This window comes from Scyliorhinus canicula, chromosome 14 (genome assembly GCF_902713615.1).
Source record: "Scyliorhinus canicula chromosome 14, sScyCan1.1, whole genome shotgun sequence".
NCBI classification, from domain to species: Eukaryota; Metazoa; Chordata; class Chondrichthyes; order Carcharhiniformes; family Scyliorhinidae; genus Scyliorhinus; species Scyliorhinus canicula.
In genome coordinates, this window is record NC_052159.1 from 42,053,902 (window position 1) to 42,078,235 (window position 24,334).

The 24,334-nt window shown below is 48.2% G+C and overlaps 1 protein-coding gene across 1 annotated transcript in view; it reads left to right on the forward strand.

The window, feature by feature from the left end:
• Nucleotides 1-7,526: 7,526 nt before the first annotated feature.
• LOC119977901 (NEDD4-binding protein 2-like 2) overlaps nt 7,527-24,334 on the forward strand; it is a 66,096-nt gene continuing 49,288 nt past the window's right edge. The window contains exon 1 of the mRNA XM_038819206.1: nt 7,527-7,921. The gene's annotated coding sequence lies outside the window, so the exon portion shown is untranslated. The remainder of the gene's footprint in view (nt 7,922-24,334) is intronic.

Below are 24,334 nucleotides of genomic sequence, written 5' to 3' on the forward strand. Positions count from 1 at the left end.
CGACCACCACCCCCTTGTAAATATTATCAAAAAGGACTTGAATGACATGACGCCTCGCCTCCAGTGTATCCTACTCAAGCTGCGCAGGTACGACTTTCAACTGATCTATACCCCTGGCAAGGACCTGGCCGTTGCCGATGCCCTCTCAAGGTCGATCACAACTCCGTGTGATCATGACAGCTTCATTTGCCAAATAGACACTCTCGTTCAGTTTGCAGCCTCCCATTTGCCAGCTACGGATGCACGACTGATGCAAATTCGCCGCGAGACAGCGGCTGATCCACTTCTGCAGCGGGTAATGCGCCTAATGTCAGACAGGTGGCTCAAGGGCCAATGCCCGCAATTTTACAACATCCGCGATGACCTGGCGGTTGTCGACGTGGTGCTCCTGAAATTGGATCGCATCGTCGTCCCACAAAGCATGCGCCAGCTAGCGTTGGAGCAACTCCATGAAGGCCATTTAGGAATCGAGAAGTGCCGCCGCAGGGCCATAGAAGCCGTCTACTGGCCGGGCATCAATGATGACATCGCCAATGTGGTGCTCAACTGCTCTACCTGCCAGCGTTTTCAGCCCGCCCAACCACGGGAGACCCTGATGCCCCATGAGCTCGTCACATCGCCTTGGACCAAAGTGGGCATCGACTTGTTCCATGCATTGGGCAGGGACTACGTCATCATCATCGACTACGTCTCCAGTTACCCGGAGGTCATCAGGCTGCACGATCTCACATCCTCGGGTATGATCAGGGCTTGTAAGGAGACATTTGCCCGACATGGCATTCCGCTGACGGTCATGTCAGACAATGGCACCTGTTTCGCGAGCCAGGAATGGGCCAGCTTCGTCCGACACTACAACTTCGAGCATGTTACATCCAGTTCCCTATACCCCCAATCCAATGGGAAGGCGGATAAGGGGGTCCACATCGTTAAGCGGCTCCTCAGCAAGGCCGCTGACGCCGGCTCAGAGTTCCATCTTGCTCTGCTGGCCTATCGCTCCGCCCCACTCTCCACTGGCCTGTCGCCTGCTCAGCTGCTAATGAACCGCACCCTCAGAACGACGGTGCCATCAATTCTCGCTCCCAACCTCGATTATGTCCCCGTGCTCCACCGCATGCACATGTCTCAACTGCAGCAGAAAACCTCCTACGACTCACGGGCTGCTGACCTTCCCGACATCCATCCACGCGACAAGGTTCACATCCACCTCCCGGATGGTGGCTGGTCTGCGCCTGCTGTCGTTCTAAGGCAGGTGGCCCCCCCGCTCCTTCCTGGCCTGCTTACCGGATGGATCCATTCGGCACCGCAACAGGCGTGCTCTTCGCCTGGTTCCAGTCGTCATGGGATCCTCCGACCAGCTCTTCTACTGATCCCGCCGTGGACTGTGTGGCGCTTCCGGTCACTCTGCCTGCCCCTGACAGTGCTGCAGCCCTCCCTGCTCCTGAGGCGCCAGCCATTGCCCCACCCTTGAGGCGGTCAACCAGAGTTCGTCGCCCACCTCAGAGACTGAACTTATGAACTCTGTACACATGTGGACTCTCTGAAATGTTCTTTTTCCTATATCCTTTATTGTTGCATTCATTATCCAGTGATTTATAAATAGATTCGTTGGTTGTTCCAGTTCATGGTAGTCGTCTGCACCAGGCACCTTCCTCTGTAAATAGTCTTGTTCCCTGTATATAGCTTTCTACATATGTCTTCGCACCTCACACGTAGCTAGGTACATTCTCCACACACCCACGCTATTTATTATCACATGCCTATATCAACATTTTTTTAATAAAAGGGGGATGTCATAATATACACCAGTATATCATGGTGCAGACACACACTGATGGACACACACAGGGACCAATCAACATGTACAAACACCGCAGCCAATCACCAGTTAGAATACAAACACTATAAAGGCAGAGGGCACCACGGTTCCCGCTCATTCTGGGTGCTGCCTCTGAGTGTAACAGGAACTCATCCAGCCCAGCACAACACGTGCTGAGAGAATTAACTGGTTCGGACAAGGCTTAGGTCCCTAGTTTAAGTTAGCATCATTTAGACCCACAGTCATCGTGTGTTAGTTAGTTAGAAGTAGTTAATAAAATTGAGTTGAACCTTCATCAGTGTTGGAAGTGTCTGTTCATCTCTCAAGTCTACACGAGCCAACACTTCACACCCTATCATGTTTGATGGAGTATTTATCAACAAAGCAAACAGGAGGTGAAGATTAAAGGTTAAATTGGGAGGTTAACTTGCGAAATCATTAAAGTACAAGTCTGAGGCAGCTATGCTGAAGCTGCACTGAGCTTTGCTTAGGTTATATTCTGAGTGTTGTGTTCAGTTCTGGCACAGAAATAAATGGAAAATATGCAAATGCTGGAAGAAATACAGATCTTAACTGTTAGAAGACTGAGTCATGAAGAAAGAATAAAAAATGTTGAGTTTTGAGCCATGAAAAGAAATATTGTGAGGGAACTTTAAATAAGTATATAATACTAAATAGAATGGAAAGGTTCAGCACCTTTTTAAGTTAAACCACTAGCTTAGGTAGGGCAAGATGACAGTGGCAAAAATATTGAAGTAATTTTGTCTAATTTTATTCAGTGACTGTTTTAACTCAGCATCATGTACATAATTTCAAACTAACAGCAGTTAAGACCTTCAAGTTTATTTTGATATGGCATTGCAAGTTTCATAAACCGGAGAGACTTAAAAATCAACCAATGGTAATTTATTGGTTCAACTTGATTTTTGACAGATTATTCCTATTGAAAGAAACATTTGTGGGAGATAATCAATATATCGAAAGTCTCAAATCTGCCATGAGGTGGTACGGTAGCACAGTGGTTAGCACGGTTGCTTCACAGCACCAGGAAACTAGGTTCAATTTCTGGCCCGGTCACTGTCTGTGCAAAGTCCGCACGTTCTCCCCGTATCTGCGTCGGTTACATCCGGGTGCTCCAGTTTCCTCCCACAAGACCAGAAAGACATGCTTGTTAGATGAATTGAACATTCTCAATTCTCCCTCGGTGTACCCAAAGGGGATTTTCACAATAATTTCATTGCATTTTAATGTAAACCTACTTGTGACACTAATAAAAATTATTTAGGAGAATCTGGTCAGAAAAAGGGAGTTGCAAAGATACAAGCTTCCTCAGGATTAAATTACCGTCGGATTATCAGGGTATTGGGACAGAAATAATTTCTTAAAATGACTGAAGTTAAGAGAACAGAGATCAATGTATTGTTCATAAAAATTCAAGGAAGAGTAAAAAAAGTGTTCTGAATTAAGGAGTTAATTGCAGGAACCAGATTTGAAGTGGGACAGCAGACTTCAGAGGTAACTCAAACACCTGATGTAATTTTAATAAACGTTTAGGTGTCAAGAGTTAAAGCAATTGTGAATAGTTTATTACAGCAGTCAAGAAAAATAAATCCTAAAGGGGGTGATGTAAAATCTTGGACTGGATTCGCTGTTAAAAGTGGAGCAGAAGCTTTGTTTAAAAATGACAGTTGGAAAGCCTGGACTGGACTTCGGAATGCAAACTGCAAAGAGAAAGCATTATTATGAGAGATTTTAAAGCGTGCTTTGAGCGTGGAGTTCAGAAACTCTACTATGACAAATATCTGGGGGGATTTTGAGGAGAAACCCATTGACTTGAACTTGGGTTCAGCACAAAGTGTGTGGTTTTGACCACAGCCAATCTGTGTGCTTAAAAGGGAGTTTCTGTTATGAGATTATAGTTTACGATGTACTTTGTAATCCGTGTTAATCTTTAAATCTGTGTGTATTTGTTAATCTAAGGGGGCATTAAAGGAGTATTGTATAATAATCCAACTGTTTAATAAATGTTTTTCCCTTGTTTAAACTAATTAGTGATCCTGTGACTCTGTTCCTCCACATTCCCGGACAGTACCATAGCATTGCCCCCTGGAACCCTGGCACTGTCCGATGGCACTCTGGCACAGCCTCCTGGCATTCACATTGGTAAATTACAGGCGCAGTTTGCCAAGTGGAAATATGATGTTGTGGCTACAAGAGAGACCTGGCTCAAAGAAGGGCAGGACTGGGTGATTGAAATGGGTGATGGGTGATGGTATTGATTGAGAAGAGCATTACAATGCTGGGGAAAGAGAACGATCCAGAGGAGACAATGACAAATCTATTTGGTTAGAGCTAAAGAACAAAAAGGATGCAATTGCATTGCTCCATTTAATCTACAGGACACCAACTAGTGGAAAGGATGCAGAAGAATAAATTTGCAAGGAAATTACATGGGTGCAAAAATGTATAGAGTGGTTATAATGGGAGACTTCAACATCTGGGAAAGCCAACTTCAATGGTGTAAGAACGGATCAGGGCTAAGTAAGTTGGAGTCAAAGATTGGCAGAAAGATTGGTAGCAGAACAATTGGCTATCTTTAAAGATGAGATAGTTTAGGCACAATCAAGTTATATTCCCTTGAAATGGGAAGGTCTGCCAAATACATCCAGCCCTTTCTAGCTTGGAAAAGAGATAGATATTAAGATAAAGAAGAAAAAGTGTTGTAGCCATCTAAGATGGCCACTGGTAACACAAAATGGAAGACTGCAAAGAGTGCAGGGAAAAACGTACATGGTCAAAAGCAAACAGCTTGCAGAAGCATTAAGCATTGGGACAATTGCAGAAACCAGTTTCCCGACAGCTGCAGAGTTCAGGCAGCGCTGTAAATGGGAAAGCCATTTACATAGTAATGAGGTGATACCGGGCCGTCCCAGATACAAAGGATACACTTAGGTATCAATCGATACTTTTAATAGAGAATCAGACACGATGGAGCCAGCGAAACCAGGACAATGAGTCCTAAGTGTGGGGCAGCACGGTAGCAGTGGGGCAGCACGGTAGCATGGTGATTAGCATAAATGCTTCACAGCTCCAGGGTCCCAGGTTCAGTTCCCGGCTGGGTCACCGTCTGTGCGGAGTCTGCACGTCCTCCCTGTGTGTGCGTGGGTTTCCTCCGGGTGCTCCAGTTTCCTCCCACAGTCCAAAGATGTGCGGGTTAGGTGGATTGGCCATGCTAAATTGCCCGTAGTGTCCTAAAAAATAAGGTTGGGGGGGGGGGGTTGTTGGGTTACGGGTATAGGGTGCATACGTGGGTTTGAGTAGGGTGTTCATTGCTCGGCACAACATCGAGGGCTGAAGGGCCTGTTCTGTGCTGTACTGTTCTATGTTCTATGTTCTATGTTCTAAGACCGCCCCAGCCATCAAGGAACGGCCCTAGGATAGGGGAGTTCAAATCATATCGATTGGGAAAAGGCCCAATCGATCCCCAGCAGGTGAGGAAGCCCGCCCCAAGGGGCACGGACCCCCTGGGACCTATAAAAGAGAGGTTCCGCACATGGTTCAGTCTCCTGTCTCCGGCCTCCGACTCCAGCCTCCAGACTCCTGTCTTTTACACCAGCCGTCGAGCAGCAGCCATCGATAAGTAAGTGCCAAACGACGATCGCTACTTGACCCAGGCATTACTTGTACCCTTACCGACCAATAGTGACTCGAAGTTGCAGACCAGAACAGAACGAAGGCCTTGTTCCCTGACCTTGCCGGTTCCTTCTTAGATAAGTATTAGTCGTTTAATGGTAGAAGTAAGTTAGTCTTTAGCGTGTGCATGAGTGTTATTATATTTGTTTTATAATAAACTCCAATTGTTTTGGACTTACTAATTGGTGTATAGCTTTATTGCTTTGAACTTGACCTTGATACTTGTGACGGTGTCTGTTATGGCACCTGGCGACTCCAGAGCATAGAGAGAGGAACAGAGCCAAGTGAGTGTTAAGCACACTTACTTAAAACGAGCAACAGTGTACTTATGTCAGATGCCAAGCCGAAAAAACAATCGAGAACCAGGCTGAAAATAGAAGGTTCAGACAGGAGGTGGAAAAACAAATAAAATAGTAAAAAGGAATGTGAAAAGAAATTGGCAGCCAAATAAAAGGAAATCACAATGTCTGCCAAAGCCATATAAAAGGCTCCAAGATTGGTTGAGATGCTTCCAAGGATACTGAGGAAAGTGAGTGTGGAAATTGCAGAGGCACGGGCCATAATCATTCCCGTATTCCTTAGATTCAAGGGCCAGAAGAGTAAAGAATAGCAAATGTTACACCCTTCTTCAAAAAATGTGTAAAGGGAAGCCGAGCAACTACAAGCCAGTCAATTTAAATCTAGTAGTGGGGAAACTTCCAAAAATAATAATTTGGGTCAAAATGAATAGTCACACCGATAAATGGAGTTTAATTAAGGAGAGTCAGCATGGATTTCTTCAGGAAAAATACGTTTAACTAACTTGCTGTTACAACCCCCAAAGGGGTTTGAACCTACCTTGTATTAGATTCCCCTCCTACACACTGGAATACAAATTCCCCAGGTGATTAGGGGGCAGAGCCTCCTCTCAATTGGAGGATCCCCCACAGGATATAAACTCTGGCCTGGAAGCAGGTCAGGGAAGAGGACCCTGAGGGGGAGTGGAGAGTGAGAGAGTATTGTATTGAGAAGTACTAGAATAAACCTAGTTGTATCCTGTCTGTCTGGCTACGTGTGGAGTTCTTACCTTCGGTCACAATACTTGCTAGTGCTTGTGATAAGATGAGAGAGAGGATTGATGAGGGCAACTGTTGATGTTTGTGTACATGAACTTCCAAGAAACATTGATACAGTGCTGCATAACAGATTTATGAGCAAAGTTATAGCTCATAGAATAAAAAAGAAAGTAGCAACATGGCTACAAAATTGACTGAGTGACAGGAAACCTCAAATTGCGGTTAATGGAGGAAGGTTTATAGTGGACTTCCCTAGTGTTAGTGTTGAAACCTTGTTTTACCTGCCATATATTAACAACCTAGCCATTGTGTACATGGCACAATTTCAAAATTTGCAGATGATACGGAATTTGGAAGTATTGTGAACTGTAAGAAGGCTTGTGTGGAATCTCAAAAGGGCACAGACAAATTAGTGGAAAGAGTAGACAAGTGGCAGATGAAGATCAATGGAGAGAAATGTGAAATTATTCATTTTGACATGAAGTACATAAAGAGACAATTTAAAATAAATGGGACAATTCTAAAAGGGATGCAAGAGTAAAGGGACCTTGGTGGATATGTGCATATGTCATTGAATACGGCAGGTGGTTTATGGTTTGGTTTCCACATTAAATACTATTTGTTAACTTGTGACCAGTTCTGGATTGGGACAGTTTCCCACTACCTGAATTAGGTCTAGCTCTGATATGTTTCTTCAACAACTTCTTTATTTACACTATAGTACATTTTAAGCTTCTAGGTCAGCACATAGTTTTCTTCTCATCTCCTCTTCTCAGTCTCGTGCACATGACTGCTGATGTTACTGTTACATCATGGTACACATCACTATCTCATTACCATAACGATAAACCCATTATTCTGCACCACCCTCCAAGTACAATCTCAACTGTTTTTAATAACAATCTTAAACTACTTTCTTACACTATTTACATGCCAACATCTGCCCTCCCGCCCACCCACCACCCCAATCTCCTGGAATCTGAACGTCACAAGTTGAGCCTTTTTTTGATGCCTTCACAGCTCTCTTTGATCTTGTTTCTGTCACTGTTGATGGAGAATGATGGTCTTTAATTGGTTCACTTACTGAGGGGCAGAGGCCTACCAGTTGGAGCTTGTTGAACCGGACAGTAAAAAAACAGCCAGGATTGGAACTGCCACTTCAGAAGGTCCTGACTGGGACTGATGTACTTCACACCCTGTTGCGGCCTTGTTTTTCTTTGACAGAATAAATCTGTGTTGTTAAGCCTCTTCGGGACTCCTGTGAATATTGCAATGGTGATGAAGAAAAACGGAACTACAGGCTGCAATTCTAGATGTCGGGACCACGTTTGAATTTCACTGCAAGTGAGCAAACAAGGTGAGAGCAAATTTTTAAATCCCACTTTCCAGAAAACTTGAAGCTTTTAACACAGATATAGAGTATTGAGCCCAGTACACTGAACAGTTGGGTTATCTTTTTCAGAATGCCATTATAGGAGATGACTGGTGTGGTTGTCACCACTGATGTATATATTGTATATATAGGATGTTGATATAGGTGCTTTACGGTAAGGCCCCTGTACTACAGGTACGGGGGTAGATCCCTGCCTGCTGGCTCCGTCCAGTTGGCAGAGTATAAATGTGTGTGCTCCCCGCACAGCAGCCATTTCGTCAGGAGCTGTAGGAGGCCACACATCTCAGTGTAATAAAGCCTCGATTACATCCTACTCTCATCTTTGTTTGAGAGGGTACAGCTATTTCACGCCAACCGGCAGTACACTTACTGCCAACCCCGACGGCCGCCAAGACACAGTCTCCCTCAGGGACCTGGCACCAGCTGGTTCCCCCCCCCCCCCCTCCGACACGGCGCCACCCTCCCTTCCCCCAGCGCACCCTACAGTAGCCCCCGCTCCAGGACAATCCATCCTCCCCTTGCCCACACCTGGGATGAAGAGGATTTTGACACGCTCCCGGAGTCACTGAAGACCTAGCCGCCGCCTGAGTCGCCACCAGCACTGTGACACTCTCGACGACAGATCAAGGCACCGGGCCGCCTGAATTTGTAATTTTATCTGTACTTTTAAAACACAATTTCCTGTACATAATTCTCCACCACTCCCGCCGGACTCATTTTTTAACAGGGGGTGAATGTGGTAGTCACCACTGATGTATATATTGTATATATAGGATGTTGATATAGGTGCTTTACGGTAAGTACTACAGGTACAGGGATAGATCCCTGCCTGCCTGCTCCACCCAGTAGACCGAGTATAAATATGTGTGCTCCCCATACAGCAGCCATTTCGTCTGCTGCTGTAGGAGGCCACACATCTCTGTGTAATAAAGCCTCGATTACATCCTACTCTCGTCTTTGTGTAATTGATAGTGCATCAACTGGCAAAAGGAAATACCCCTACCACCTGTGGAGCCCTTACCTTTAGCATTATCAAAAGCCTTACCTACCCTGTGGCCCAGATTCTGGGACCTTTGACAAGTGGGTAGCATTTGTGGTGAACCATTATGACCCCAAACAATTGGCAATAGCACAGAGGTACAGGTTCAACATGACTCGGCAAACTCCAGGATGTAGCCGGTCACGCAATTCTTTTTTTTTGATAAACAATTTTATTAAGACATTTTGGCACAGTAAACAACAATAATATAAAACAGTGTGCAAAAAACAATTGTTATAGCGCAAGAAACCCAGCTCCCCTCCCACAAGGACCAGCCTAACTACCCCCCTAACCTACGTTACCCTAACCCACCCCCGGCCCCTACTGACGATTAATTTTCCACGAAGAAGTTGATAAATGGTTGCCACCTCCAGGCGAACCCATACAGTGACTCTCTCAAAGCGAACTTAATCTTCTCCAGACTGAGAAAGTCTGATAGCCAGGCCTCCGACTTCGGAAGTTTTGAGTCCTTCCATGCCAGCAGAATTCGTTGCCGTGCTACCAGGGAAGCAAAGTCCAAAACTTCAGCCTCTCTCTCCCCCTGGACTCCCGGGTCCTCCGAAACCCCAAAAATAGCCACCTCTGGACTCATCACCACCCCTGTTTTCAGTACCTGGGACATAACATCCGCGAACCCCTGCCAGTACCCCCTGAGTTTTGGACATGCCCAAAACATGTGGACATTGTCCGCCGGCCCTCCCAAACATCTGCCGCGCCTGTCCTCCAATCCGAAAAATTTACTCATCTGGGCCATTGTCATATGGGCCCGGTGGACGACCTTAAATTGAATCAGGCTGAGCCTGGCGCATGTTGCGGTCACATTTACCCTGCTCAACGCCTCCGCCCATAGGCCCTCTTCTATCTCACCTCAGAGCTCCTCTTCCCACTTAAGCTTCAGCTCCTCGGTCTATGACTCCTCTCCTCCCATAAATTCTTTATATATATCCGAGACCCTCCCGTCCCCCACCCATCCACTGGACACCACCCTGTCCTGGATCCCCCTGAGTGGCAGGCATGGGAAGGACGAATCTGTCTGCGTATAAAGTCCCACACCTGCAGGTACCTGAACTCATTCCTTCTCACCAGCCCAAATTTCTCCTCTAATGCCCTCATGCTCGGGAAGCTGACTTCCAACAATAATAAATCCCCCATCCTCTCCATCCCAGCCCTCCGCCATGCTCGCAACCCACCGTCCATATTCCCCGGGGCAAACCGGTGATTGTTGCAAATTGGGGACCAAACCGATGCTCCAGTTTCCCCCCACGTGCCTTCTCCATTGTCCCCAGATCCGCAAAGTCGCCACCACTATGGGGCTGGTGGAGTACCGTGCCGACGGGAGTGGCAGGGGCGCCGTAACCAGGGCTGACAAACTGGTCCCCCTGCACGAAGCGGCCTCCATCCGCCCCCAAACCCACCCCGCACCCTCCATCCATTTCCTTATCATAGCTATGTTGGCCGCCCAGTAGTAATTACTGAAGTTTAGCAGCACCAGCCCCCCTTCCCCTTGGTTCCTCTCGAGCAACACCCTCTTCACCCGCGGGGACTTTCCCGCCCACACAAATCCCATAATCATTTTATTAACCTTCTTGAAAAAAGACCGCGGAATGAAAATGGGGAGACACTGGAAAACGAACAGGAATCTCGGGAGGATCATCATTTTAACCATCTGCACTCTCCCCGCTAGTGTCAGTGGGAGCACATCCCACCTCCAGAACTCAGCCCTCATTTGCTCCACCAACTGAGACAAGTTCAACTTGTGCAGATGGCCCCAGTCCCGCGTCACCTGTATCCCTCAGTATCTAAAACTGTCACCCACTAACCTGAATGGCTGCCCCCTCAACCTACCCTCCTGGCCCCTCACCTGGACTACAAACAACTCACTCTTTGCCACGTTTAATTTGTACCCCGAGAACCGGCCGAATTCTTTCAGGATTCCCATGATTTCATCCATCCTAGCCACTGGATCCGTGATGTATGAGCAGGTTATTCAACGTACAATGAAACTCTGTGTTCCACCCCACCCCCCCATACCAGCCCCTAGAAGCCCTTAGGGCACTTGCCAGCGGCTCTATTGCTAATGCAAACAGCAGTGGGGAGAGGGGATACCCCTGCCTTGTCACGGTGCAGTCTGAAATAGTCAGATGTTGTCCTGCTCGTCCTCACACTCGCCTCCGGAGCCTGGTACAACAGTCAGTCTGACCCAGTCGATAAACCCTTTCCCGAACCCAAAACATCCCAGCACCTCCCATAGATAGTCCCACTCACCCCAGTCGAAAGCCTTCTCAGCATCCATTGCCACAACTACCTCTACCTCCTTACTCTCTGGGGGTATCATAATCACATTCAGCAGCCTTCTTAGGTTGGCCACCAGCTGCCTGCCCTTGATGAACCCGGTTTGATCTTCCATAATGACGTCTGGCACACAGTCCTCAATCCTAGCAGCCAAGAGCTTGGCCAGAATGTTAGCATCTTCTTTGAGCAGCGAGATCAGCCTGTAGGACCCTCATGCCTCTGGGTCTTTGTCCCGTTTCAATATCAGGCAGATGGTGGCCTGTGACATCGTCGGTGGTAAAACCCCTCTGTCTCTTGCCTTATTAAAAGCCCCAGCCAGCACCGGCCCCACTATCTCGGAGAACCTTTTGTAAAACTCCACCGATACCCATCCGGCCCCAGGGCTTTAACCGATTGCATGGCCACCAATATTTCTTCAGTCCTGATTGGGGCCCCCAACCCTGCCCACTTTTGGAAGGTCAGTTCATTCAGAAAGCGTCTCATCCCCTCCCGCCCCGGGGGGGGGGGGGGGTTCCGAGGAGTAAAGCTTGCTTTAGAAATCCCTGCACACCTTGCTCAGCCCCACCGAATCCCCCCCCCCCCCCCCCCCCCCCCCCCCCCAACCGGTAAATCGCACCACTCGCCTTCCTAAGCTGCTCTACTGCCTTACCTGTGGACAATACCCCAAACTCAGTCTGTCGCCTTCGTCGTTCCCTTAATAGCTCTGCCCTCGGGGTCTCCGCATATCTCCTGTCTATCTGTATGATCTCCCTTACCAGTCGGTCCATTTCTGCCCTGTCCATCCTGTCCCTATGTGATCTGATCGAAATCAGCTCCCCTCTCACCACCACCTTCAGTGCTTCCCAGAGCACCGCCACTGAGACTTCCCCTGTGTCATTGACCTGCAGGTAGTTTTGCCTACACTTCCTCACCCTCTCACACACGCCTCGTCCGCCAACAAACCGACCTCCAGCCTCCATTGAGGGCGCTAAAAACTCTCCTTGCAGATCAACCCAGTGCGGGGCATGGTCTGAAATAGCGATCGCTGAATATTCTACGTCCGTCACTCCCGCTAACAAATCCCTGCTCATGATGAAAAAAATCAATTCGGGAATACACCTTATGGACATGTGAATAAAACGAAAACTCCCTCCCCGTTGGCCGACGAACCTTCAATGGATCAGCCCCCCCCCCCCCCCCCCCCCCCCCCCCCCAATTTGCTCCATGAGCGGTCACGGAACTCTTGGCGCGCCACTACAAGCTGGCCAAGCAATGCAACTATGGGCCATCCCTGCTCGAGGTGCTGAGGGACTGCTTTGTATGTGGCATAAACGGGGCGATCCAGCATACGTTGCTGGCTGTACCTTCTTTGGACTTGAAAACAACCATAGAGTTATCCCTCTTGTGTGAACATGGACTCCATGGTTCATTAGATATGGAGGTGAATAGCATTGGGTGTTCTTTCCATTTTGATGAGTAATGTCCTGTTAGTGTGGAGCCCGTGGGACGCAGCCACTGCCCAAGCAGTATCAAGGCCAGACCAATTGGCCAAGGACCTCTGTAGCCTGGCAAGACATCTCTCCGGAACTCCAGGAGGATGACTCACAGCAGTGCTGCATTTGTGGTCGAAGGAACCATGAGGGCCAGGAACGCCATGACCATTAGCTAGTGCGTTGTCCTGGCCGGGGGACATGCCTACCCAAAGCCAGGGCTTTATACCTTGCACAACCCAAGGTGGATGAGAGCATGCAGCTTGACTGCATTGCTGCTCCAAGAGTAGCCGACATCAAAATCACCATCCAGGTTAATGGTCAACTCCAGAGATGGAAATTGACACAGGGGCTGCTGTCTCAGACATTTGACAGCAACGTACTGGAAAGTCCGTTCAGGGATCCAACGCCTGGGCCTAAGGGACATGAAGTGTGGTGATCCACTGTGTTAACTGTGTGCACCCGTATTAGGAGATGTACGGTAGTACCTATACTAAAGGTTCGCCGGTAGCCGCTGCTGGCTAGCTCCGCCCACAAGGAGCCGTATAAATATGCATGACTCCTCCTGATCAGCCATTCTGCCAGCTGCAGTAGGAGGCCACGCATCTGACTGTAATAAAGCCTCTGTTGTACCAATCCGAGTCTTTCGTGCAATTGATAGTGCATCATGAAGGCACAATTTGCAACATATACCGGAGAACTGTTGGCCTTCACTGACCCAACAATGGCTCTAGTTGCCTATGGGCAGCAATCCGTTTGTTTGCCACTGATCGTGATACAGGGGCCCAGGCACAGTCTGTTGAGCTGTGACTGGCTGCAGAGACTCCATCTGGATTGGCAGTATCAGGATTGGCAGCAGATTTTCAAAATCGGCACAGGTGAGTTGTACAAGGTCCTAGGGAAATACCCAGATATTTCCCAGGATGGCTGGGGGAAAACAAACGGAGCCGTGGCCAAATTCTAATTGGACCCAGAAGCCCAACCAAAATATTTCAGGGCTCGCCCAGTTCCTTATGCCCTGTTGTCAAAAGTAGACAATGAGCTCAGCCGGCTGGAAAGTCTGGGGATTATTCATCTTGTGCAGTTCACGGAGTAGGCAACACCTGTAGCCCCGGTGCTGAAGCCAGACAAAGCCGTCCGCCTAATAATAATACTCTTTATTAGTGTCACAAGTACGCTTACATCAACACTGCAATGAAGTTACTGTGAAAATCCCCAAGTCGCCACACTCCGACGACTGTTCAGGTACACTGAGGGAGAATTCAGAATGTCCAATTCACCTAACAGCACGCCTTTCGGGACTTGTGGGAAGAAACCCACACAGATAGCGGGAGAAAGTGCAGACTCTGCACAGACAGAGTCCTTGGTGCTGTGAAGCCACAGTGCTAACTATTATGCTACCATGCCGCCTGTGTGGCAATTACAAATTGACGGTGAACATGGCCTCCCGGTTAAATGGCTACCCAATGTCACATATGGAGGATCTTTATATGCAGTTGGCTGGGGGTCACTCCTCCAAATTAGACATGAGCCATTCATACCTCCAGTTGGAGTTGGATGCAGCATCCAGGAGTTATGTGACCACCAATACCCACAGGAGTCTGTAAGAATATACCAGGCTACTATTCACAGTATCGTCCACTTGTGTGACCTTCCAGTGCGTTATGGAGAGCACCCTCCAAGGGGGCCCAAAAGTAGCAGTTTACTTAGATGAGCCATGATTAGCAGAGCCACTGAAAAGGACATACTATGTACGTACCGTGTACGTTCCCTTGGCCACAGAACAATACTTTTCACTGTACTTTGGTGCATGTGACAATTAATCAAATCAAATCACCTGGATAGTTTAGAGAAGTCCACCATTTCCCTGAGGCAGGCGTCCACCTGAAAAGGGGCAGGTGTGTATATCAGGTGAAAGAGGTCACATACCCAGGTTACCGGGTCGACAAGGACAGCTTGCACCCAATGTAGGAGACGGTTTGAGCTATCAAGCAGCCCCCATGTCTGAGAATACAACCGAACTGTGGTCATTTCTCGGACTCATAAATCATTACAGTATATTCGTTCTGAATCTGGCAACCATATTGGCACCGTCACATGTACCCCTCAAAAACATCAAGAAAGGGCATGGAGGGTGCCGTAAGAAGAGACGTTTGCCAAGGTAAAGCGACAGCTGTCATCTTCCAGGCTGCTAACCTTCCAGACCACTCCTGATCACATGATATGCATCCTCATATGGCATTGGGGCAGTGTTGTTCCATTCGATGGATGAAAAGACAGAGAGGCCAAGAGCATTTGCATTGAAGACTTTGGCTGATGCAGAGCGAAAAATCAAAAAGAAAAGGCTGGCCATAAACTTTGCGGTCAAAAGGTTCCACCAGTATGTTTATGGGCTACACTTTGCAATCAAAACAGGCCATAAACCATTGCTCAGCCTGTTCAAGGAAGAAAAGATAATCCAACCCAGGATAAAACGATGGGCACCATTATTGATGCCGTTTTCGACTATTGCTTGGGCACGCAGTTCGTGCACATGGATGCCAGGAGCCAACTCCCATTGCCAACACCCTTCCCCCGGTCCCACCAGTCACAGTGGAAGTCATGTTGCCGCTGAATTTTTATCGATACCTTGCCAGTCACAGCCTCGCAAATTCATGAGTGGACACAAAAGGACCCGACCTTGGCAAAGTTGTGCCACATCATCCTGCACGGGGACCACAGGGAAAACTGCCTGAGGAGCTGCGGGTTTTCATGATGAAGCAACAGGAGTTTAGTGTTGGAGAACAGAAGTCTCCTGTGGGGAGCCCCCGGCCTTTTCCGGTAACCCTATGCATTGATCATGGCCGATCCATCTGACCTGCACATCTTTGGACTGAGGAAGCTGGAGCACCCGGAGGAAAACCATGCAGATATGGGAGAACAGACAAACTCCACACAGACGGAAGTCAATCCGGGTCCCTGGCATTATGAGGCAGAATGCAAGCCACTGTGCCACCGTGTCACCCGTCTCAGAACTCCTGTGAATATAATAAGCTGTAAAGACCGTCCATTTGCACATACAAACAGCCCATGATGTCATCAACAGGTCACATGATCGGGCTCTGAAAGTGGCCTTGTTCCATCGAGGAACAAACATGAATACACAACATATTGCACCCCCTTTACATTAGAGGTTCCTGCAATAAAATACAATATCACATGAACAATCAAAGGTTACAGTAAGAGCAATTAATAAACACAACAGTGGAGGACGAATTTTGGTGATTTATGTGTGGCTGGCGGTGAACCTCAGGAGTCTGTGTTTTCGCATTGACTGCAACCTCTGATGTTCTTGGTGTAGTTTGTCTCAACCAGAGTTGATGTTGTGTTCGTAGATTGACTCGGTGTTGAAGTGTCCTCAACTGGGGTATTGTCTTCCATGGTTGTTTCTGGTATTGTCATGTTCTCAGGAATGTCTCGGTCTTCACTTGACACAGTTTGTTGATTCTTGGATTCTCTGTCTCTGGCAAACTAGTTCTAGTTACTAATAGTTGAATAGTCGGTTTTCTCCACACTACGTCATTCCGAGTTTGAACAGTGTAGACTGGTCCTGTCTGTGCTAAGACAATGGCAGGTATCCACTTCTCACAAGTGGTATCTTCTTCTTTGGTGATCACTCACTAACAAGAATGATTGCCCACCTAAGAAACTCCATGTTACTGGTCATGGGTTCTGTGGATTCTTGCATGGATGTTGAGCCCGATCCGATAACCACAGCATTGACCACACATTTGGCAAGTGTTTCCAGGAAGTTGGATCGGTTCTTGGACTCTAGATTGCTGGTATTCCTTCTCAGGCTCCTTTTCCAGGCCTCCTCTCAGGTGTTGACGTTGATGTTGCATTGCTTGAGGTAAGCCTTCAGGGTGTCTTTGAAGTGCCTTCTTTGTCGCCCTCTTGTTCGGAAGTCTTCCTGAGCTGGGCAAAGAAGATTTGCTTTGGAAGTCAGGAGTCTGGCACCCTAAGCCCATGGCTGGCCTAGCAGAGTTGGTTTTGGATGATCATGGCCCCGATTATGGTGCTCTTGGCTCTTTCAAAGACCCAATGTTAGTACACCTGTCCGCCCAGCTGCTGTGGAGAATCCATCTCAGACAGCGTTAATGGTACATCTCCAGGGCCTTGAGGTGGCATCTGTACATAGTCCAAGTTTCTAAGCCTTACAGAAGAGTTGGGAGGACGATTGCCTTGTACACGAGGATCTTGGTCAGCATAGATGTCACGTCGTCAAAGAAACCCATCTTTAGGCATCCAAAGGGGGCTTTTTGCAGATTGGATATGACTTTAGATCCATGCAACGATGTCAGCCTTGGAGAGAGGTGCTTCCCAGGTTTGGGAAATGTTCCACATTTGGGAGGATTTCTCAGTTGATCTTGATGGAGGTAGTGACCAGATTTTTGTTGGTAAACGACTTGAGTCTTCTTGATGTTGAGGCCGAGACTGATTCTTCGGTTTGCTTCCATGAAGATGCCAAATATGGCTTGGAAATTATTTTCTGAGAGTAGAGACAGCAATGTCTTCCATATACTGAAGCTTCACAAGCGACATCAGTATTGTTTTCCTTTTGGATTTAAACCAGTTGAGGTTGAAACATTTTCCACCCATCCTGTAGATGATGTCTATTCCACTGGGAAGCTTGCTCTTGACAAATTGACGAATGGTGGCTATGAAAATGGGGAAAAGAGTGGGGGCGATGACACATCCCTGCTTGACTCCAGTCTTGACTTTGAAGGTTTCTGTCTTATTTCCATTGGTGAGGACTTCCACTGACATCTTGTCGTGGAGGAGTCGGAGGATGTTGATGAATTTCTCTGAACAACCAGCCTTTGACAGTGTCATCCATAGCACTTACCGATTGTTTGAGTCAAAAGTCTTGGTCAGATCGATGAAAATAAAGTAGAATGGTTGATGTTGCTCCTGGCATTTCTCTTGAAGTTGCTGAGCAGTGAAAATCATGTTCGCTGTTGGACGGTTTGGTCAGAAGGCACACTGGCTTTCCGGAAGGATTCCTTCAGAGACTGGGAAGAGCCGGATGGGAAGGAATCTTCCCAATGATGTAGAGTAGGGTGATTCCTTGGTATTTCCCACAGTCCACTTTGGCTTTCTTAAAGATAATGACGATGACAACATCCCTGAGGTTGGCAGGATTTTCTTCTCAGTCCCAGATTTCCAGCCACAACTGATGGAGAGGACAGGTGATCTTTTCTCATCCACGTTTGAAAGTCTCATCCACGTTTGAAAGGATCCCATCCTCTACTGCAGCTTTTCCATTCTTTCTTGTGTTCAAGGGCAGCTTCGCCTTCGTCCATGCTTGGTGCTAGTCAAAGATCACCATTAATGGGGAGTTATGGATTTCCTCAAACATCTCCTCATCTATGGTTGTATCACAGTTTAGGTGTTCTTTGACGTGTTCTCTCCATTGAAGGTAGATGTTTTCCCTGCCTCTCAAGAGGGTTCAGTCCTTACTCTTCACTGGTTTGAGTCCCAGCGTATTGGGTCTATATATTGCCTTGGTGGTGTTATGACTTCCTGGGCGAGTGAGCAGTCAGTTCCAGCCCCACAGACCCCGAAGTCCCAAGATAAGTGAATTATCCAATAATTTGTGTGTTTTCCTGAGATATTTAACCCTTGACTGCTCCAGTGAGTTACAGACGCCAGATTTATAAGTAAAACATTTACAAATTGTTTATTTGGATTGGATTTGTTTATTGTCACGTGTACCGAGGTACAGTGAAAAGTATTTTTCTGCAAGCAGCTCAACAGATCATTCAGTACATGGGAAGAAAAGGGAATTGAACAGAATTCAAGAAAATACATGAGAATACATAATAGGGCAACACAAGATATACAATGTAACTACATAAGCATTGGCATCGGATGAAGCAGACAGGGTGTAGTGTTAACGAGGACAGTCCATAAAAGGGTCATTTAGGAGTCTAGTGACAGTGGGGAAGAAGCTGTTTTTGAGTCTGTTCGTCCGTGTTCTCAGACTTCTGAATCTCCTGCCCGATGGAAGAAGTTGGAAAAGTGAGTAAGCCGGGTGGGAGGGATCCTTGATTATGCTGCCTGCTTTCCCCCAGCAGCGGGAGGTGTAGATGGAATCAATGGATGGGAGGCAGGTTCGTGTGATGGACTGGGCGGTATTCACGACTCTCTGAAGTTCCTTGCGGTCCTGGGCCGAGCAGTTGCCATACCAGGCTGTGATGCAGCCCGAGAGGATGCTCTCTATAGTGCATCTGTAAAAGTTGGTAAGGGTTAATGTGGACATGCCAAATTTCCTTAGTTTCCTGAGGAAGTAAAGGCGCTGTTGTGCTTTCTTGGTGATAGCGTCGACATGAGTGGACCAGGATAGATTTTTGGTGATGTGCACCCCTAGGAATTTGAAACTGCTCACCATCTCTACCTCGGCTCCGTTGATGCTGATAGGGGTGTGTACAGTACTATGCTTCCTGAAGTCGATGACCAGCTCTTTAGTTTTGCTGGCATTAAGGGAGAGATTGTTGTCGTTGCACCACTCCACTAAGTTCTCTATCTCCCTCCTGTATTCAGACTCGTCGTTGTTCGAGATCCGGCCCACTATGGTCGTATCGTCAGCAAACTTGTAGATGGAGTTGGAACCAAGTTTTGCCATGCAGTCGTGTGTGTACAGGGAGTAGAGTAGGGGGCTAAGTACGCAGCCTTGCGGGGCACCGGTGTTGAGGACTATTGTGGAGGAGGTGTTGGTGTTCATTCTTACTGACTGTGGTCTGTTGGTCAGAAAGTCAAGGATCCAGTTGCAGAGTGGAGAGCCAAGTCCTAGGTTTTGGAGCTTTGATATGAGCTTGGCTGGGATTATGGTGTTGAAGGCGGAGCTGTAGTCAATAAATAAGAGTCTGATGTAGGAGTCCTTGTTTTCGAGATGCTCTAGGGATGAGTGTAGGGCCAGGGAAATGGCGTCTGATGTGGACCGGTTGCGACGGTATGCGAATTGAAGTGGGTCAAGGCGTTCCGGGAGTATGGAGGTGATGCGCTTCATGATCAGCCTCTCAAAGCACTTCATTACAACTGACGTCAGGGCCACCGGGCGGTAGTCATTGAGGCACGTTGCCTGGTTCTTCTTTGGTACCGGTATGATGGTGGTCTTCTTGAAGCAGGTGGGGACCTCGGAGTGGAGTAGGGATAGGTTAAAGATGTCTGTGAAAACCTCTGCCACCTGGTCCGCGCAGGTTCTGAGTGCACGACCAGGTATCCCGTCCGGGCCCATCGCTTTCCGTGGGTTCACTTTCAGGAAGGCCGATCTGACTTCGGAAACTGTGATGGTGGGTATGGGTGAATTATGGGTTGCTGGGGCACTCGATAGCGGGTTGTTGGTTACCTGCTCAAACCGAGCATAGAATGCGTTAAGTTCATCGGGGAGGGGTGCACTGCTGCCAGAGATACTGCTCGACTTCGCTTTGTAGCCCGTTATGTTGCTTAGTCCTTGCCACAACCGCCGAGAGTCTATTTCTAACATGAGTAAAGGACAAAGATAAAATGGCAATAACGGGCAATGAGCTACTAGTCTACCTATTCTCAAAACCCACTCCCACCCTCCACCCAGACACACACAAGACAATCATGCAGTGGGGGAAGGATTAAAATAATGGGAATTGCAGGAAAAGGTCTGAGGTGAATATTTGTTGCTGAGGTTGTGGTTTCAGGAGGGACCCGTCTTCTCCAAATGTGACCCTCAGAGGAATTGATTCATGCTGGAGATTCAGGTTGGTCAATTCTATCCTCCAACCACCAGATGGAGCAATGTCTCCCTGAGATATTACAGGAGTTCTACAACTGAGAATTTACTGCAGACCTTATGCCAGTCTGTCTTTGCTGCTTGTCTGTTCTCTGTGTCGGGATTCTGGCTGAATCGTGATAATAGAGTTCTCAGACTGGGCTCTCCCCAATCATTCAGGTAGAAGATTAAATTGTTACAGACCTGGGGCGCAATTCTCCGACCCCCGCGCCAGGTGGGAGAATCACAGGAGTGCCGGGCGATTCCCGCCACGCCGCCCTGGCACCCACACGCGATTCTCCCACCCACCCCCAAAACGGCGTGCCGTGTTTCACGACAGGCCGCTCGGAGAATCGCCGCTCGCCTGCTACAAACGGCAAGCGGCGATTCTCCGGCCAGGATGGGCTGAGTGGCCTGCCCAATCCGACGGGTTCACGCTGGCGCCGACCACACCTGGTCGCTGCCGGCGTGAACAGCGCGCGAATGCTGCGTGTACGGCCTGTGGGGGGGGGAGGGAGAATCGAGCACCAGGGGGGCGCTCAGTAAGGTTCTGGCCCGCGATCGGAGGGGGGGGGGGGAGAATCGAGCACCAGGGGGGCGCTTAGTAAGGTTCTGGCCCGCGATCGGTGCCCACCGATCGGCGGGCCAGCATCTCTAAAGGACGCACTGTTTTCCTCCACCGCCCTGCAAGATCAATCCTCCATGTCTTGCGGGGCGCCCGCGTGGAGGACGGCAACCGCGCATGCGCTGGTTGGCGCCGGCCAACCTGCGCATGGGCGGATGATGTCACTTATGCGGCGCTGGCCGCGTAATCTACACGGCGCCGCTATCACGCAGCGCCACGGCCCGGCGCGCGAAATTGACGCAGCGCCGCTCCTAGTCCCCTGGGGGTGGGAGAATAGGGGGCGAGGAGCAGCCTCCGACGCCGGAGTGAAACACTCTGGTTTTCACTCCAGTGTTGGCACTTAGTCTCCCGATGGGAGAATTTTGCCCCAGATGGGAGAACCGGCTCACAACTTTTCACTCCAGTAGTTCCCTTCACAAGTCTGGCTGCTGTCTGCAGTCTTTCAAATAGGAGTGCCTTCCACAATCTGGCTCGGAGTCCCTTAAATCACCTGGCAGAGCGCGAGCAGAGAGAGAGAGTGATCTCAAGTTGATTCCTGGCTGAATCTTCACAGAGCTCAGGACTAAATGGAGCTCTTCACATGACCCGCCTATCTTCCAGAATGCTATGAATGGCTCCACCAATCGCAAGCGAGAGCAGGTGATGTCTCAGAATTCCAGACTGACTGATTGGCTGCTTGCCAAGTCTAGCAAACGAACATAAGAACATAAGAATTAGGAGCAGAAGTAGGCAATTCAGCCCTCGAGCCTGCTCTACCATTCATGGCTGATCTCTTCCTGGTCTCAAATCCACTTCCCACCTGTTCCCCATATCCCTATAACTGTATTTTTTAAATCAGAAAACATCATGGGTTCTGCCACAGGGTGTAAAGGAAAAGTCCTGGGCTAGTTCATTAGACAAGGGGTGTTTCAATTTTCCTAAAGTCTGTAGCTTAAGCAAAAGTCCCAATGGTGCAACAGCTAGCAAAAAGACTGTAGATTAGCAGCAACCAGCAGGACAGGAATTAAAATAGAAACACAGAATGGACAATGTTTGGCGTGAGTACTGTGGCACTGAGGAAGCCCCAAGTGTCATGTTTGTCAGTGAGGAGTTGTAGCTCCTTAGTTCTCTCAGTACAACATTGGTTCTTGATTTCCCTCGTTCTTCTTTGTACTTCCGCCTTGGCACATGGATGAGCTCTCCTCTTTGCCTTGTTGGTTATGTTGTTTTGCCAGGTGCAGAGAGCTTTCCTCTTCTTGTCAATGAGGTCTTAGATGGTTTAGACATGCTTGTCAAACAAGTCTTGGTGTTTCCTGGTCTTCTAGCCGATGGTTTCTTCACAGCTTGAGATGATGGAGTCTTCAGCAGATTTTGGAGAAGATGTTGTTGAAAGTTCCTGAGCATGTTTGGCTCTTGAAACTGCTGAGTATTGATATTTTTTCATCTTACTTCATGTTTCTTCACCTTACACTGCTTCTGGTGGAGTTTGATGGACATAAAGGAGCAGATGTGCCAGTGGTCTGTCCAGCAATCACCTGCACTGGTCATCGCTTTGACGATGAGGGTATCTTTTTGGTCTCGGGATTGGGTGATGATGTCTATCATGTGCCAGTTCTTTGATCGTGGATGTCTCCGGGAAGTCTTGACCTCGTCTTTTTGGCGCAATAGTGTGTTATTGATGACGCACTGGTGTTCCGCGCATTTGGCAAGCAGGAGAACCCCGTTGGAGTTGGAATTTCCAATTCCTTCCTTTCCCATGGTTCCGTTCCAGATTTGAGAGTCCTTTTCAACCTTGGTGTTGAAGTCCCCAAGGAGAATGATCTTACCTTCCTTGAGAATGTTGGAGAATATGGTGTTCATGGTGGAGTAGAAGCCTTCTTTGGACTCTTCATTGGCATCAAGGTTTGGGGTGTAAGCTCTCAGGAATGTTGCCTGCAGGCTCTTGGCAACTTGTCAACTGAGAGTCGTAAGGCTCTTGTTGATACCGACAGGGAGCTCCAAGAGTCAGTTGACAAGTTTGTTCCTGATGGTGAAACCAATTCCATGTGTCCTGGGCTGATCCTTGGGTTTTCCTCTCCGGTAAAAGGTGCAGGCAACCGCCACCATCTTCCCTCAGCTGCTCTCCGCCTTCTCTTTGGTCTCTTGCAGGGCAGTGATATCCCGTACCAGCCTCCCCAAACAGGCGCCGGAATGTGGCGACTAGGGGCTTTTCACAGTAACCTCATTTGAAGCCGACTTGTGACAATAAGCAATTTTCATTTCATTTTCATTTCATTTCATTTTTTCATTTCATTTTCATTTCAATGTTGAAATGCCTGAATTCATGGGCAACATGGGCAGTTCGCTGTTCTGGTCAATAGTTTTGCTCATTATCCTTGAGGGTTCATACATTCCAGGTCCTTAAATTCAGTTTAACTTTGATTTTCTGACCACAGGTAGATGAGCCTGCGGGATGTGGTTTTCCAGCCAGGTTGGGGATAGAACAGACTATTTTTCGGGTACCTTTTCTAGCTCTTTCCACATGCGGGGAGAGCAGAGTGGATTCTGAAGCGGACTGCTCAGTCATGAAGAAAGCTGCCAAAACGTTCTGTTCTTATTCCAAGAGTGAGGCGACTGAATCAAACACCGCCACCTGCGTGCTGGTCCGAAGCTAGGGACTTCCAGATCTCACCTCCCGCCGATCGCCGCAGGGCTTATCTGGGTGGGGGGTGGGGGCGGGGAGGGTGTTGTGGTGCTGGTTTCCTCTAAATAGGCGCCTGGTGTGAGACATCTTTTATTGTGGGTATGTCATTGCACATCAGCAGACACACAATTCTTGGCAGAGGTTAGATCCAGTTCCAGTGGCAAGGGAACCTCGATAACTGGGGATCTCCCTACTGATGCCGCCGTTGGGACTTGTTTTGGATGGTGCTTTGTCTGGTTCCACCCCTCTGATCTTACCATCATGGGTGACACTGCCAATGGCTTAACACTCCTGATGGCATTGCTCTTAGGTTCAATGGAAATTGCAAGCCTCTCCACCACGGCAATCCAAGAAAAGGACGAGTGCCAAAAGTAAAATGGGCAAATGGCTAAACCATGGATTATAAGGGAAATTAAAGATAGTATTAGATCCAAGGACAAGGCATACAAATTGGCCAGAAAGAACAACAGACCTGAGGACTGGGAGCAGTTTAAAATTCAGCAAAGG